Consider the following 15,440-nt stretch of genomic DNA (forward strand, 5'->3'; position numbering starts at 1 on the left):
TTCCTTGTCAGACACACAACGTGTCCACTAAGTTTCGTCCAAATCCGTCCATTACTTTTTGAGATATCCTGCTATATGTTGGTTTTAGACCTATCACTCAATGGTGAAGAATCACTTGAAAAATTAAATAATTTTCATATCCGAATCCATATTCAGATCTTTACCAAAATCGAATTGTCCTTGTCACACACCCAACGTGTCCACCAAGTTTCGTCCAAATCCGTCCACACATTTTTGAGATATCCTGCTATATATCGTTTTTGGCCCTATCTCCCAATGGTGAAGAATGACTTAAAAAATTATACCAGCCCGATCAGAATCTTCACCAAAATCTAATCGTTTCGTCCTTGTCACATACGCTACATCTCCGCCAAATTTCATTCGAATCCGTCCACAACTTTTTGAGATATCTTGTTCACAGACAAACAAGAAAACAAACAGACAGGGGGTGAAAACTCCAAGGGATGAAAACATAACCTCCATCTACCTTTGGTGGTGGAGGTAATGAAAGAGTGTCCTTTTATATATTAGATGAATGGGTTCAAAATATGGTTCCACAAGAAATCCATTGCTAAAACTAAAATACCCCCACATTGCAGTGGATATTTCATCAAGTGACAACGATCCAGTGCATTGAAAGCTACACATAAGTAACATTTATCTGATCGAAATCTGTACCAAGTTTCAGCTCTCTGGTTCAGTCCCAATCAATCATCAGATGATATGTTTAAGTTGTACGAACATCGTGTAAATGCCGAGCTAGCATTTTGCCTATTCAGCATTTAGTTAACAACATTTACTCTGTCTCGTTCCGCCCCAAGTCCTTACTACTTTTGTAATTCTAGGACGTTAAGTGCTGGGATGAAATAATTCGCCATTTGGCCACATGAGCAACGAATCAGAGCACGTAATGCAAAATTTAGACATTGTTTCTAATTCTGAAGTCGTTTTGTATCAAAGCATGAAACTTGCGAAAATCTATCTATCAGTCAATCAATTATTTTGCTTAATCCAACACAAATTATTCACTACCATACCAATTCATAAAATGCCTGTGACATTTCCTTCCTTTTATTGTCATTTGTTGTATTCGTTTTCATTTTATTGTATTTTATATTTTGTAATTTATTGCCACCTTATTGCATTATTATATTTTACTTGTTAAATTCATCAACTGTATAACTTACCTCAATCCTTGAAAGCCTTTGGCCGCGATGGAAATGGATTTGAAATAAACCTTTATTGTCCCCCGTCGCACCGCGGAACGAAAGGGGGACGATGGATTTCCCCTCTGTCCGTGCGTGCGTCCGTCCGTGCGTGCATACGTGCGTGCGTGCGTGCATGCATAAGCGAAGGACCGAATTATAATTTGGTGTGTGGGTTCAACCCACGTCAAAATCCAAGATGGCCGCCTTGCATCCTCCACTTTGTCAACTCACATCACTTCACCGACGGGGGACCAAGGCGTAACGCTTGTTATTATTAATTATTATTACTCCCGCCAGGGAGTAATGCATTCGATTGTGTCCGTCCGTGTGTGTGTGTGTGTGTTCGTGTGTTTGTGAACAAGATATCTGGAAAAGTACTGAACGGATTTGGATGAAAGTTGGTGGGATGATTGCCCTTGGGATAAGGAAGAATTGATTAGTTTTTGGTGAAGCTCAGGATATTATTCTGGATCCAGGAATTTTTTGAAGGATTTTTTACCATTGAAAGATGGGGCTCATTCTTTTTAACATTATCTTCTATATATTCTATATTTAACATTGTGATATGAAAATAGTTTTCATATTTGTTGTAAATGTAGTTTAAACTCGTGGTTATGCATTAGAGCGGTGTATTTTTTAGCAGCGTCTTCAATGTAAAAAAATTTTTTTCTAATAAAGACATGTTCTGGCATTTAAAAAACACCAAAGTGTGTATTAGGTTTCCCCATTTCATAAAATGTATCGTTTGATATGTATAATGCTTTAAAACTGTTTTATTTTATTTATTTATTTTTTACCTCAGAAGAGATATCAACATTTACCTCAGTGAATGTCAATCGCGGTGTCAGTATTTGATGAACTTATAAAGACTTAGGTGAATTATAAATGTGACCAGCATGTGAAAAAGTAAGTACACCCCGTGTAAAGTTTTGACTTTTTCAACATATTTCAACATACAGCTATTTGATCTTCATTTCAACAATATTGATAGATAAAGGTGATATAATATAATAAATATCATGAAACATTTACATTTTGTAGTCCATTGTATAATTTAAAACAACATAAATGCAAATTTCGCATGTGGAAAAAGTAAGTACACCCCAACATTTATCACTACTTCAAATACCTAAAATTAGAATCAGGTGCACCAGCTCAGGTGCAAGTGATTAGAACATGGTTAGAGAGGATCTTGGAGGAACCTGTCTTATTTAAGCCTCAGACATTTAGTTTGGTTTGCTCTTTGTTGTTGAAGTGTGCGGCGTCACCATGCCTAGATCAAAAGAGCTCTCTGAGGCCTTCAGAAATGAAGGTTATAGATGCCTACGAGTCTGGGAAGGGATTTAAAAATATCTCCAAACAATTTGAAATGAATCATTCGACTGTCTGGAAGATCATGTACAAGTGGAGAAGATTCCAAACAACTGCCAACTTGTTCAGGCCAGGCCGCCCCAGCAAGTTCAGCCCAAGAGCAGACCGCAAGATGCTGAAATCTCAAGGAACCCCAGAATGTAATCACGGGACCTACAGGTAGCTATTGCCACTGTTGATGTCAAAGTGCACGAGTCTACCATTAGAAAGAGGCTGCACAAATTTGATCTACATGGGAGGTGTGCCAGGAGGAAACCTTTGCTGTCCAGAAAGAACATCAGGGCAAGACTAAAGTTTGCCAATGAACACCTTGGCAAATACCAGCACTTCTGGAACAATGTGCTCTGGACAGATGAGTCAAAGGTAGAGCTATTTGGCCACAGTACCAGAAGACATGTTTGGCGAAAACCAAAGACAGCATTTGACCACAAGAACCTGATACCAACTATAAAGCATGGTGGTGGAAATATTATGGTTTGAGGCAGCTTTGCTGTATCAGGGCCTGGGCAGCTCACCATCATAGAATCCACTATGAATTCTTCATTGTACCAGAGGGTGCTTGAGGATAATGTGAGGCCATCTGTCAGAAAGTTGAAGCTCAACCGAAGGTGGACCTTGCAACATGACAATGACCCGAAACATACCAGTAAATCCACCAAGGAATGGCTGAAAAGAAAGAAATGGAGGGTTCTGGAATGGCCAAGTCAAAGCCCGGATCTAAATCCCATCGAGATGTTGTGGGGGGATTTGAAACGAGCTGTGCATGCAAGAAACCCCTCAAACATCGCACAGGTGAAAGAATTCTGCATGGAGGAGTGGGCAAAAATTTATCCCAGTCGATTTCAGAGACTGGTAGACAGTTATAAGAAACGCCTACTTGAGGTTGTTTATGCCACAGGGGGAAATACCACCTATTAGAGCCAAGGATGTACTTATTTTTTCCACATGCGAAATTTGCATTTATGTTTATTTAAATTATGCAATGGACTGAATGAATGAATGATCGTTTTAAGGCCATTTTCCCCGTTAGAGCGGGCTAGCCTTGCGGGCCCCATGACAATCATGGTTCCCTGTTTGAGGCAATGTTTTTATGGCCGGATGCCCTTCCTGATGCCAACCCTTGGCCACGCTCTAACGATGCGCAGGGATACAGTGTACCTATTCTAAATCGCGGTACACACCATGATCATTCATCCCAGCAAGCTGGTACTCAATTTGCCGACCTCAGAAGGATGACAGGCTGAGTCAACCCCCCTTGCGTTAATTCAGCGATCGACCGGGTTCGAGCCCAGGATCCTCGGATCCCAAGCTGGCACCCTAACCGCTAAGCCAACACAAGGCTTAATTATGCAATGGACTACAAAATGTAAATGTTTCATGATATTTGTTATATTATATCACTTTTATCTGTCAATATTGTTGAAATGAAGATCAAATAGCTGTATGTTGAAATATCTTGAAAAAGTCAAAACTTTACATGGGGTGTACTTACTTTTTCACGTGACTGTATATATATATATATATATATATATATATATATATATATATATATATATATATATATATATATATATATATATATATATATATAGCTGTGCTTAGGTAGTCAGGTGGAGAGGTTATCTTGTTTACAGACAATAATGAGCCATTTCAATTGTGATAGGATCCTTACACACCAACGAATAATTTTCTTTGTTCTGCTCTCAATATAGACCATTGTTGGAACTATACTAAGGCCTGACTTACTCTAGAGTCTAATGTACTAAGAGCTGATGCTTAAACCTTCGACGTTCTTCTACAATACCATAATGGCATAATGAAATCCTGTAGCAATATTTGACTGATGCAGAGCCAAAGGGTGATGTCACATCTGCCAGAGGCGGAGTGGAGTTGGCACTGCCGCTGTGATGCTCGTTTCAGCATCGTGGAACATCTGATGGCACTTAACAGCGTGATGATTGTCCTACGAAGAGCTTGTCATTATGAGAGGAGACTTGAGGATTGGGGAGTTAAGAGAAAAAGTCTGAGCTCCCATATAGCTCTCAGGGAAAGAAAAAAAGTCATCTAACCTATATGCACCTTTGAGCTGTGTAGTCTGGGTTTAATTTCTGGGCAGACTATAAACTGATATCCCTGTTCTTTGACATCAGGAAATCGCCTCACAGAGTGTACCATCACTTTGGAGTGATGTTAAGCCAGGTGTACAAAGTAGAAATCTGTTTCATAGGTTAAATGTCAGTCATTGACATTTTCAATCGAACCACAAACTTGGCGATCACTCTGTATATTGCTAAGCTCCTTGTTGAGCCTTTGTCATTGCAGAGGAAAATATAAACAGTTTGCGTGACTGTTACTTCCAACCATTATTTTGAAAACCCCTACCAATATGTACGTCTGATATGCATGTGTACCTCCATTTGAAAAACTAGTGAGGTACCCATGCTACGCACGGGTGGGGGGCCAGAAGCTAACAGGCAATGCAGAAACGGCGAATGCTAAGGCATGAAACCAATAAATTCCACATTCCTGTAGCACCTTCAGTCGCACGTCAGACATGGACAGAAAGTTCGTGAAGGACTTCCATGAAAAATGTACCCGTTGGCAAACAAACGGGTACGTTTGTTCCATACCCAGTCAATGGCGAATCTGCATATGGCGATCCGCGAATTCACGTTTAGAAAGTAGAAACCGTCACAGCATTCGCGGCAGGTTCATAATTGTCATCAAAATCTAAACAGTATTTGTAGAATTTCAATAAAAGCCACATCACTGTTCATATCAGTAAATATTATTCCATCGTGTTTGGAAAAACTGGAAAATTGGAAAACTTGAAAAATTGGAAAAACAATGTAGCCTATTTAACTCCCAGGGGTCCCAGGAATACCCACCCAAAATATCGTTGCGATCGGTTGAGCCGTTTTTGCGGTACCTTCGAATGGACGGACGGACATTTGGTGAATTATAGTGAGACTAGCGGGGTCACCCGTGGGAATCCCACGGGCATGGATGTGTGTGACATTTCGACATATTGAGTTATATGCTGCACATTCATTTTTACAAAATGGTTACTGGCAAGTCATCAGATCCAGAAATGGTGTGAATTTAGTTATTTCACATAATATGTGACCCCTCACTCCTCTCCACCTGACACTCTCCTGTCTCCACCTGACACTCTCCTGTCTCCACCTGACACTCTCCTCTCTCCACCTAGCACTCCTCTCCTCTCCAAACCCTCACATCCCTCTCCTTTCCAATCCATCACCTCTCCAATCCCTCACACTCCTCTCCTCTCCAATCCTTCACACGCCTCTCCAATCGCGCCTCACACTCCTCTCCAATCGCGCCTCACACTCCTCTCCAATCGCGCCTCACACTCCTCTCCAATCGTGCCTCACACTCCTCTCCAATCGTGCCTCACACTCCCCTCCAATCACTCCTCTCCAATCGTGCCTCACACTCCTCTCCAATCACGCCTCACACTCCTCTCCAATCGTGCCTCACACTCCTCTCCAATCGCGCCTCACACTCCTCTCCAATCGCGCCTCACTCGCCTCTCCAATCGGCTTTCCCCGTCTCGTTTCTCTCCTTTTTCTCCCGTCTCGTTCTTTTTCTTGCTCCAAATCGGCCCGTCGGAATCGGAAATCGGCCCGTCTCGCCCGTCGGCCCGTCGGAATCGGAAATCGGCCCGTCTTGCTTTTGTGCTTGTGCGTAAATAAATTGTGTTCATGACACCATTTCTGGTGTTGGGCTAGCGGCTAGGGTGCCGGCTTAGGATCCTGGGTTCGAATCTCGGTCGATCGCCGAATTAATGCCAGGGGGGTTGACTCAGCCTGTCATCCTTCCGAGGTCGGCTAATTGAGTACCAGTTCACTGGTAATTCCCTGTTTGTCGTTGAAGGCGGCAAAAAGGGTTGGCGTCAGGAAGGGCATCCGGCCGTAAAACATTGCTTCAAAAAGGGGACAAAAAAACAACAACTACCACGGTCCCCGAAAAGGCCAACCCCCGCTTTGCGGGGAAAAATGGCCTCTAAACGGTGGTTTTTACACCATTTCTGGATCTGATGACTTGCCAGTAACCATTTTGTAAAAATGAATGTGCAGCATCTAACTCAATATGTCGAAATGTCACACACATCCATGCCCGTGGGATTCCCACGGGTGACCCCGCAAGTTTGCATTGACGTTCGTCGATGGACTCGTTCGCCCGTCTCATTCGTTTTCTTGCTGCATCCTGTTCAAGTCTGCGTTCTTCATCGATCGTCTCATTCATTTTGGAAATAGAAGTTTCCACGCAGCGCATGAATTGTCACGATCCTCAAGAGGAATTTGTCTCGTAATCATCAAATGATAAATGGCAAGTAAATTATATTGTGGAAAATTAAAGATTTCAAATAAACCTATTTAAAGTGTATTCGCACATAACTAATTTTAAAAAACGAAGAAATATCTCTCGGTAATTTCCTGAAACATATTTTACTTCCGGCTAATAATGTTGAATTAAATAAAAACGAAGAAATATATGTCGGCATCATTGTTGACGTTTTTGTGACGACTGTCATCAAACGAAAAAGTAATATATCTTAACGGAAAAGCAAAAGCGAATTTTTAATATATATCGACACGTTGCCGTCGGTGTCATGTTGGGCGGTGTATGATACACCATGACGCGATTTTTAAAAACATATCTCTGCATTTTCCCGCGTGTGTGGAATGTTCTCAATTATTGCTGACACCGAGTCCAAAACCATCGATAAAAATGAAATCATATGGTGAGTTAGATTGGAGATAAAGGCGTGAGAGAGACTCAATGGCCTTGAAGTTGAAGTTACAGGCGTTTGAGAATTCATTTCGTTCTATAAACGGCAACTTTCATTGGATTTCCTTCCCGTTTTTTTTCAACCGAGTCGAAAACTATGTTAGCGACTGTGAAAAATGAAATGATATATCGAATTTTTAATATGTATCGACACGTTGCCGTCGGTGTCATGTTAGGCGGTGTATGATACACCATGGCGCGATTTTAAAAAATATATCTGCATTTTCCCGCGTGTGTGGAATGTTCTCAATTATTGCTGACACCGACTCTAAAACCATCGATAAAAATGAAATCATATGGTGAGTTAGATTGGAGATAAAGGCGTGAGAGAGACTCAATGGCCTTGAAGTTACAGGCATTTGAGAATTCATTTCGTTCTATAAACGGCAACTTTCATCGGATTTTCTTCTCGTTTTTTTTCAACCGAGTCTAAAACTATGTTAGCGACTGTGAAAAATGAAATGATATATCGAATTTAAAATAGATATCGACACATTGCCGTCGGTGTCATGTTGGGCGGTGTATGATACACCATGACGCGATTTTAAAAAATATATCTCTGTATTTTCCCGCGTGTGTGGAATGTTTGTGGAAAATTAAAGATTTCAAATAAACCTATTTAAAGTGTATGCGCACATAACTAATAAAAAAAACGAAGAAATATCTCTCGGTAATTTCCTGAAACATATTTTACTTCCGGCTAATATGTTGAATGAAATAAAAACGAAGAAATATATGTCGGCATCATTGTTGACGTTTTTGTGACGACTATCATCAAACGAAATAGTAATATATCATAACGGAAAAGCAAAAGCGAATTTTTAATATATATCGACACATTGCCGGCGGTGTCATGTTGGGCGGTGTATGATACACCATGACGCGATTTTAAAAAATATATCTCTGCATTTTCCCGCGTGTGTGGATTGTTCTCAATTATTGCTGACACCGAGTCTAAAAGTAAAACCATCGATAAAAATGAAATCATATGGTGAGTTAGATTGGAGATAAAGGCGTGAGAGAGACTCAATGGCCTTGAAGTTACAGGCCTTTGAGAATTCATTTCGTTCTATAAACGGCAACTTTCATCGGATTTTCTTCCCGTTTTTTTTCAACCGAGTCTAAAACTATGTTAGCGACTGTGAAAAATGAAATGATTTATCGAATTTGATTTGAAATAAAACTGGGGGAGAGCAAGACACCACGGGCCTACAAAACAGGACTCAAAGCTATGCGAGTTAATAAAATGGTGGATATTTGTTTATAGCCACTCCCAGAATGGGTGGAGCTATGGGTGGAGCTACTCTGCAAACCGAGTAAGCCACACCCCGGACAGACACCCAACAGATAGACAGACAGACAGACAGAATCATCTACGGCTATTATAATATAGATGCAGCTTCATGCCACTATGTCCTCATCTTGCAATCAGACAGTCCTGTTTCCACAAGTGTTTTGACACCAGCAGTTTCACATTGCAGTGTTGCAACTTTCCATTGAAATCTGTCTGCAGTCTGAACAATAAGGATGCGTGTGTCCATGCCATAAAATGACAAATATCTGACCTTATACCCAACAGTCAAAGGTTTTTTTGTGCTATTACATTCAGTCGATGTCACCATTATGGTCTGGGCAATTGTGGAGCGAATTTGGAAACCAGGATATTCCATTGCAAGCATTATTGCAATGTGAAAGTATGAGATACTGTCTGCTCTTGCTTCAATGCTCTATCATTCTTCCATTCCTGTCTGCTTGCATTTGCTTGTATAGACAATAAATATTCCTCACTTCTACTATTACTTATTCAATGGCCCAGCTTATGTGGTTGGCAGAGGGGGGAGTTTGGCCTTTCATGAACCATCTGGCCAGGGTTGACGTTCAACTGCAACTGATTTGGGCAGGAAATTGTAATTGGTTCAAGGTGTCGGCGAAACTCGTCTACTCTTCGTGAAAGACACAGTGTGGGTTCTTTAACGTCCACCCAGCTAATGCTAGAAGATAGTAAACCCAGATTAACGTCCATGCAAGGGATGGCACACTTTGTGATGCACCACCCTGCATCTAGAGCACCAATCAGTCAGTTTATAGTTCAATCGAAAATCGAACCGGAAAGCTCAAAGGTAAGTGTAGGCTGGCAGGTTGAGTGTGGGCCAAACCTCTGCACCATTCTGTTGGACAAATAAAGGGGTCACAGTCCATTTTGAGAAGAGTAGGCCATTGTGTGATGTGCTGTCCAAATTCAAAATCTTTACCCTAACCTAAGCCATCACTATAAATTGGCAGAATATTTTTTTTCAATAATGAGAAGCAGAATAATTTGTAATGAAATTCTGGCCATGTGTGTTCTTTATAGATCACGCTTTGATTGCGAACCACATTAATCAGAGCAACTGGACAAATTAGAACATGATTTCTCAACTCTTGGTAATGTCCTGTATTGAGGATATGTTGCTGAGGGCGAATGAGGTGCTGGAGACTTAGGTATAGTTTGATGGAATTTGCTCACCTACTGAGCTTGTTTTCCACCGGCAGAGGTGCTCACCCTGGCATGCATGCCTTGCATTGTCCACACATCTAGATGGAGAACCTATGATAAAGACTTCTTGCTTGGGGCAGCCGTGATTGTCTTCCTATCACCTGGAAATGTCTAATTACCTCTGCCACCAAAGGTGGATGCGGATGATGTTTTTACCCCTGTCTGCCTGTTTGTTTGTCTGTTAGTGGGATATCTCAAAATATTTTTGACAGATTCAGACGAAATTTGGTGGACAGGTTGTGTGTGTGACAAGGAAGAATTGATGAAATGTTGGTGAATATCTGGATACGGAATATTTTAAGTGATTCAGCACCATTGAGCGATAGGGCTAAAACCATATTGTATACAACACGATATCTCAAGGAGTTATGGATGAGTTATGGCAAAACTAGGTGGATGAGTTGGGTAGGTGACAAGACCAAGCCAATTTGATTTTGGTTTAGATCTGGATCCAGATCCGGCGTATCGATGGGATAAAAAATGTAAACTTCAGCCTGGCCTAGGTATGCGATCTACTGAGAGCTGTTCTAGTTGCACAGGTGTTGCTTTGTCACCATTTAAGATTTTTAAATCTTAAATTGCAATTACCCTTCTTTTTAGTTTAAATGCATGTTTAGTTTTTACATGCAATTGTTTGCACAATATTTATTACCAGATATGCTTGGAACCTGCTTTGTCTGCAGTTTGGAGGTGAGGAAGAGGGTATCTTTGGAGCTGCTTGGGAAACCCTGCACTCCACAGTACTCAAGGGGCAGATTGAAAAACATCTTTTCCTCTGTGCCATATTTTTTTTTTCTTGGTGCCCCCTCTGCTATTCTTGGAGACTTTGTGTGTCATGCCATCTGTTCAAAAGGCATCACTTTAACTGTCTGACATATCGGGCCAACATTGGGTCTCTCCGTAAGCTACCCTTGTAAAAAGTATATGTTCTGCTTCAGGTCATGGATGATGTATTAAAGTCACGCTTTGACCTTATGGATATGCAGTTGCGCATTTCTGGAGTATTATATGGATCATGATTCTTTCTGCCCTTTGAAGTAAGGTGGTGTATGTTTGTAGTATAGAACATTTCTATAGTATAGAAGAAAAGAAAAAAAATTCTAATATGGGCTCTGGAATGAGTATATTCTGATCATAAACAAGTGAATTTATAACTTCAGTAGCACATTGGCAAGCTCACGTTTTTCATGCACAAGTAATAATAATTGTGCACAGCCGTTCTTCCACACTGAAAACTCAGATGATGTCACTTGTTTCCTATTGGTGGAATGCTTGTAGTATGAAAGCCAATCAGCCATTGACATCTTTGAGATTCAATAATATTGTTTCTCGTTGATTTCACTCGATCACGTGATGGATTATTTGTTTGTTTTGACTTTTCTGTTGTGCTCATCTCAAATGATTGTGTTTGACTTAAAAAAAGAAAACATTATTCAAGTGATGGTAGTAAAGCTAAAATGTTTTCATAAATTAATTGTATTGAATTGCACTTTTGTGGGTAATATATGAGCAGGGATGTCCAGCATTGCCCGGTGCTATTCTAATCCTGTTGCCATTTTGAAGAAATCTATTTTTTTTTCTATATTTTTGGGGGGTGGGGGAGCTGAAAACATCTTCCTACACCCACTAAGGAATGAGGTCGGGGATTATTTAATATTACCTTTCAAATAGCTACAAAGGGCTTAGCGGTTAGGGTGCCGGCTTGGGATCCTAGGATCCTGGGTTTGAATCCCGGTCGATCGCTGAATTAACGCCAGGGGGGTTGACTCAGCCTGTCATCCTTCCGAGGTCGGCAAATTGAGTACCAGCTTGCTGGGATGAATGATCACGGTGTGTACCCCGGTTTAGAATAGGTACACCTTATCCCTGCACATCGTAAGAGGTGACTATGGGTTGGTGTCAGGAAGGGCATCTGGCCGTAAAAACATTTCCTCAAACAGGGATCCATGATTGTCATGGGCCCCCCCAAGAGCCGCAAGGCTAACCCCCGCTCTAGTGGGGAAAAATGGCCTTAAAACGATCATTCATTCATTCACATAGCTACAAAGGCTTAGGCACTACAGAGTGATTAAAGGAAAATCCAACTTTTTTGTCGAGGATACTCGAGTAAAGGTGTAAGGATTTTATAATTTATTCAGGGCGTCGGTGATAACACGCCTACACTTGAGAACGACACTGGGATTCTTCTCTTTTTTATTATTGAGAGATTAAAAAAAAAACTAAGAAAGCTTCCACTAAACTTACTTCTTTGGCTCACTTCATCTTACCACCATTCAAAATCCAGAGCAGCTACGTATTTTTTATATACATGGTCTCGGCTCATGGAAGAGCGAGGACACAGAACAGATCAGGGTACAACATAGCAAAGGAAACAGCAGGAGAAAGGGGAAACACTAACAGCAGGGCGAAGGGGGAAGGTGGACGGAGACAGACAAACAAGGGATGCAGACAACGATGATGGTTAGGGGAGAATGCAAAGGATGAACAAGATGGACATATTAGAACATTTTTGAGAGGGGTGAGAGTGATTCAACGGGTGTAGAAAAGACCATGGTTTTGGATGGGCCATGACCTGAGATGGTGGTGAGCAGCTGTCTTGAAGACCCGAAGGGAAAAATGAGATTGAGGAGAATGTGGAAGGCAGTTCCACAGGCAGGAAAAGAGAGGAATAAATGAGTGGAGATGAGCTGTGGTTCTGGATTTAGGCAGTTTCACTAGGAGGGGATTTCTGCTGGACCACCTGCATTGAGCAGATAATTGGGGGGACAAAGCACGGAGAGGGCAGAGAAGGCAAGACCAGAAATGAGGCAGAAGAAGACCTGTCGGTGATGGCGAAGTGACAGGCTCATTGCCTAAATAAATAAATAAATAAATAAACAAACAAATAAATAAATAAGTAAATAAGCTACAATATGGATGATTATAGAATAAAGTTGTGCTCCACAATGTGATACGCACTAAAATGAGAAATCCCCATTTTTAAGGAAAATATTCCAACAACTGTTTTGATGGATCGCAAGAACTCTTTGACGATTTGATACAAACATCTTAATGGAAAACAACAACAAGAACTTGGATTTATTTCAGTTTGTTTTCAATACTAACCTCCCTCCCCCATCTCTCAAAGTGAAAATCGCTTTTTTTTCTTTTTAACCTCAATAAAAACAGCAATATTCGGTCGGTATACGTAAACAAATGAAGAACCAGTGTTGCTAGTGAAAGTTACCATTGATCTGCATCAGTGGACATGTTGGCACCAACACCGGGTGTTGGCAGACAAGTCCTCCGGCTTAATGTCCTTCTGATGGACGACACATAAAATGTCCCCCTGCTTACGAAACACCAGGGTGACAGTTTATAGCAGGGTCAAGATTGGAATCCAGGCTAGACGGCTCAAAGGCTGGGCGTAATGTCATGATAATTATTTTAAAGCTCTGGCGATGCATCTATATATAACGTGTTCAATTTATCCCATTTTCAACTGATTCATTTTCATTAGTGTGACACGGTGTCGTGGTCTCCATACAGGCTGGTGGCCAATGCGGGTTATGTATGCCAATGGATGAAATCAACAGGACATTGATTGAGGTGGAGGTACGCTGACCGCCGTGGGAAGCAAGGAGCTCACATTTTGGGCGTTAACCCTTCGGGCCTGAAACCTGTTTTGCCTCGACGAATGTTTAACGCCCGAAATGTCAACTTCTCCTTTCTTCCCACGGAGGTTGGCATGTATCAGTCAACATCGTGCTAATTCCATCCATTGTTCTACCTGTTTGCTGATGCAGATCAACACTAAAGGTGGGCGGAGGTTATGTTTTCACCCCTGTCTGTTTGTCTGTCTGTTAACAGGATATCTCAAAAGGTTGTGGACGGATTCGGATGAAATTTGGTGGACAAGTTGGGTGTGCAACAAGGAAGATTTGATTAGATTTTGGTGAAGATCCAAATCTGGATCTGGATACGAGAATTTTTTAATTTTTAGGTGACTTCAGCATTGATATACAGAGCAAAAAACGATATATAGCATGATATTTCAAAAAGTTGTGGATGAGTTCTGACAAAGTAGGTGGATGAGTTGGTTAGGTGACGAGAACAAGTCGATTAGATTTTGGTTTAGGTCCAGATCCAGGTCAGGCCTATCAGTAGAATACAAAACGTAAACTGTTCAGCCTGGTGGAGGTATACAGTGCCTTAAAGTATTCACACCCCTTGACTTTTTCACATTTAGTTGTGTTACAGCCTGAATTTAAATTGGACTAAATTGAAATTTTTTGTCACTGATCCACACATAATACACCATAATGTCAAAGTGGAAATTTTTTATGAGGAATTTTTACAAAACAATTAAAAATTAAATACAGAAATATCAAATTTACATAAGTATTTAACCCCCTGAGTAGAAGAAGCGCTTTTAGAAGTATAAGTAGAAGTAGTAGAAGTAGAAGAAGCATGAAGAACCCTCATAGAAGCGCTTTTAGTAGTGATTACAGTTTTGAGTCTTCTTGGGTATGTCTATATCAGCTTTGAACCTCTGGATTTGGGGAGTTTCTCCCATTCTTTCTTGTGGATTTGCTCAAGCTCTGTCAAGTTGGATGGGGAGTGTCGGTGAGCAGAAATCTTCAAATCTTTCCACAGATTCTCAATGGGATTCAAATCTAAGCTTTGGCTGGGCCACTCAAGAGCTTTCATGTTCTTGGTCTGTAGCCATTACAGTGTTGCTTTGGCTCTATACTTGGCGCCATTGTCCTGTTGGAACGTAAATATTTACTGCAGTCTAAGGCCTTTTGCACTCTGAAGCCGGTGCTCCTGTAGGATTTGCCTGTATTTGGCTCCAGTCATGATTCCCTCTATCCTTACAAGTCTCCCAGTCCATGCTGCTGAAAAGCATCCCAATAGCATGATGCTGTCACCGCCATGCTTCACGGTAGGGATGGTGTTAGATGTGTGACGAGCTGTGCACGGTTTCCACCAGACACTAACAGCAGGGCGAAGGGGGAATGCTTTGCATTCAGGCCAAATAGTTCAATTTTCGTCTCATCTGACCACAGAATATTTTACCTCATGCTCTCAGTCTTTCACGTGTCTCTCTGCAAACTCCAGGCGTGCTGTCATGTGCCATTTTCTCAGGAGTGGCTTCCGTCTGGCCACTCTCCCATAAAGCCTAGATTTGTGAAGTGCTGCAGAGACTGTTGTCCTTCTGGCAGGTTCTCCCATCTCAGCCAAGGAACCCTGTGGTTCTGTCAGAGTGGTCATTTAGGTCTTGGTCACCACCCTGACCAAGGTCCTTCTTGTCCAGTTGCTCAGTTTTGTCGGACAGCCAGCTCTAGGAAGAGTCTGGGTAGTTCCACATTGTTTCCATTTCCAAATGATGAAGCTCACTATGCTCTTGGGAATTTTCAACACTGTAGAATTGTTTTATACCCTTCCCCAGATATATAACTCCTCATAATTATATCTCCGAGTTCTACGGACATTTCCTTGGACTTCATGTTAGAGTTTATACTCTGACA

The 15,440-nt window shown here is 41.3% G+C and overlaps 1 protein-coding gene across 2 annotated transcripts in view; it reads left to right on the plus strand.

The window, feature by feature from the left end:
* LOC137423252 (dual specificity protein phosphatase 8) overlaps positions 1 to 15,440 on the plus strand; it is a 107,396-nt gene that overhangs the window by 28,218 nt on the left and 63,738 nt on the right. The gene's annotated exons all lie outside the window — the stretch shown is intronic.

Source organism: Myxine glutinosa, chromosome 3 (genome assembly GCF_964187855.1).
Source record: "Myxine glutinosa chromosome 3, kmMyxGlut1.1, whole genome shotgun sequence".
Lineage (NCBI taxonomy): Eukaryota > Metazoa > Chordata > Myxini > Myxiniformes > Myxinidae > Myxine > Myxine glutinosa.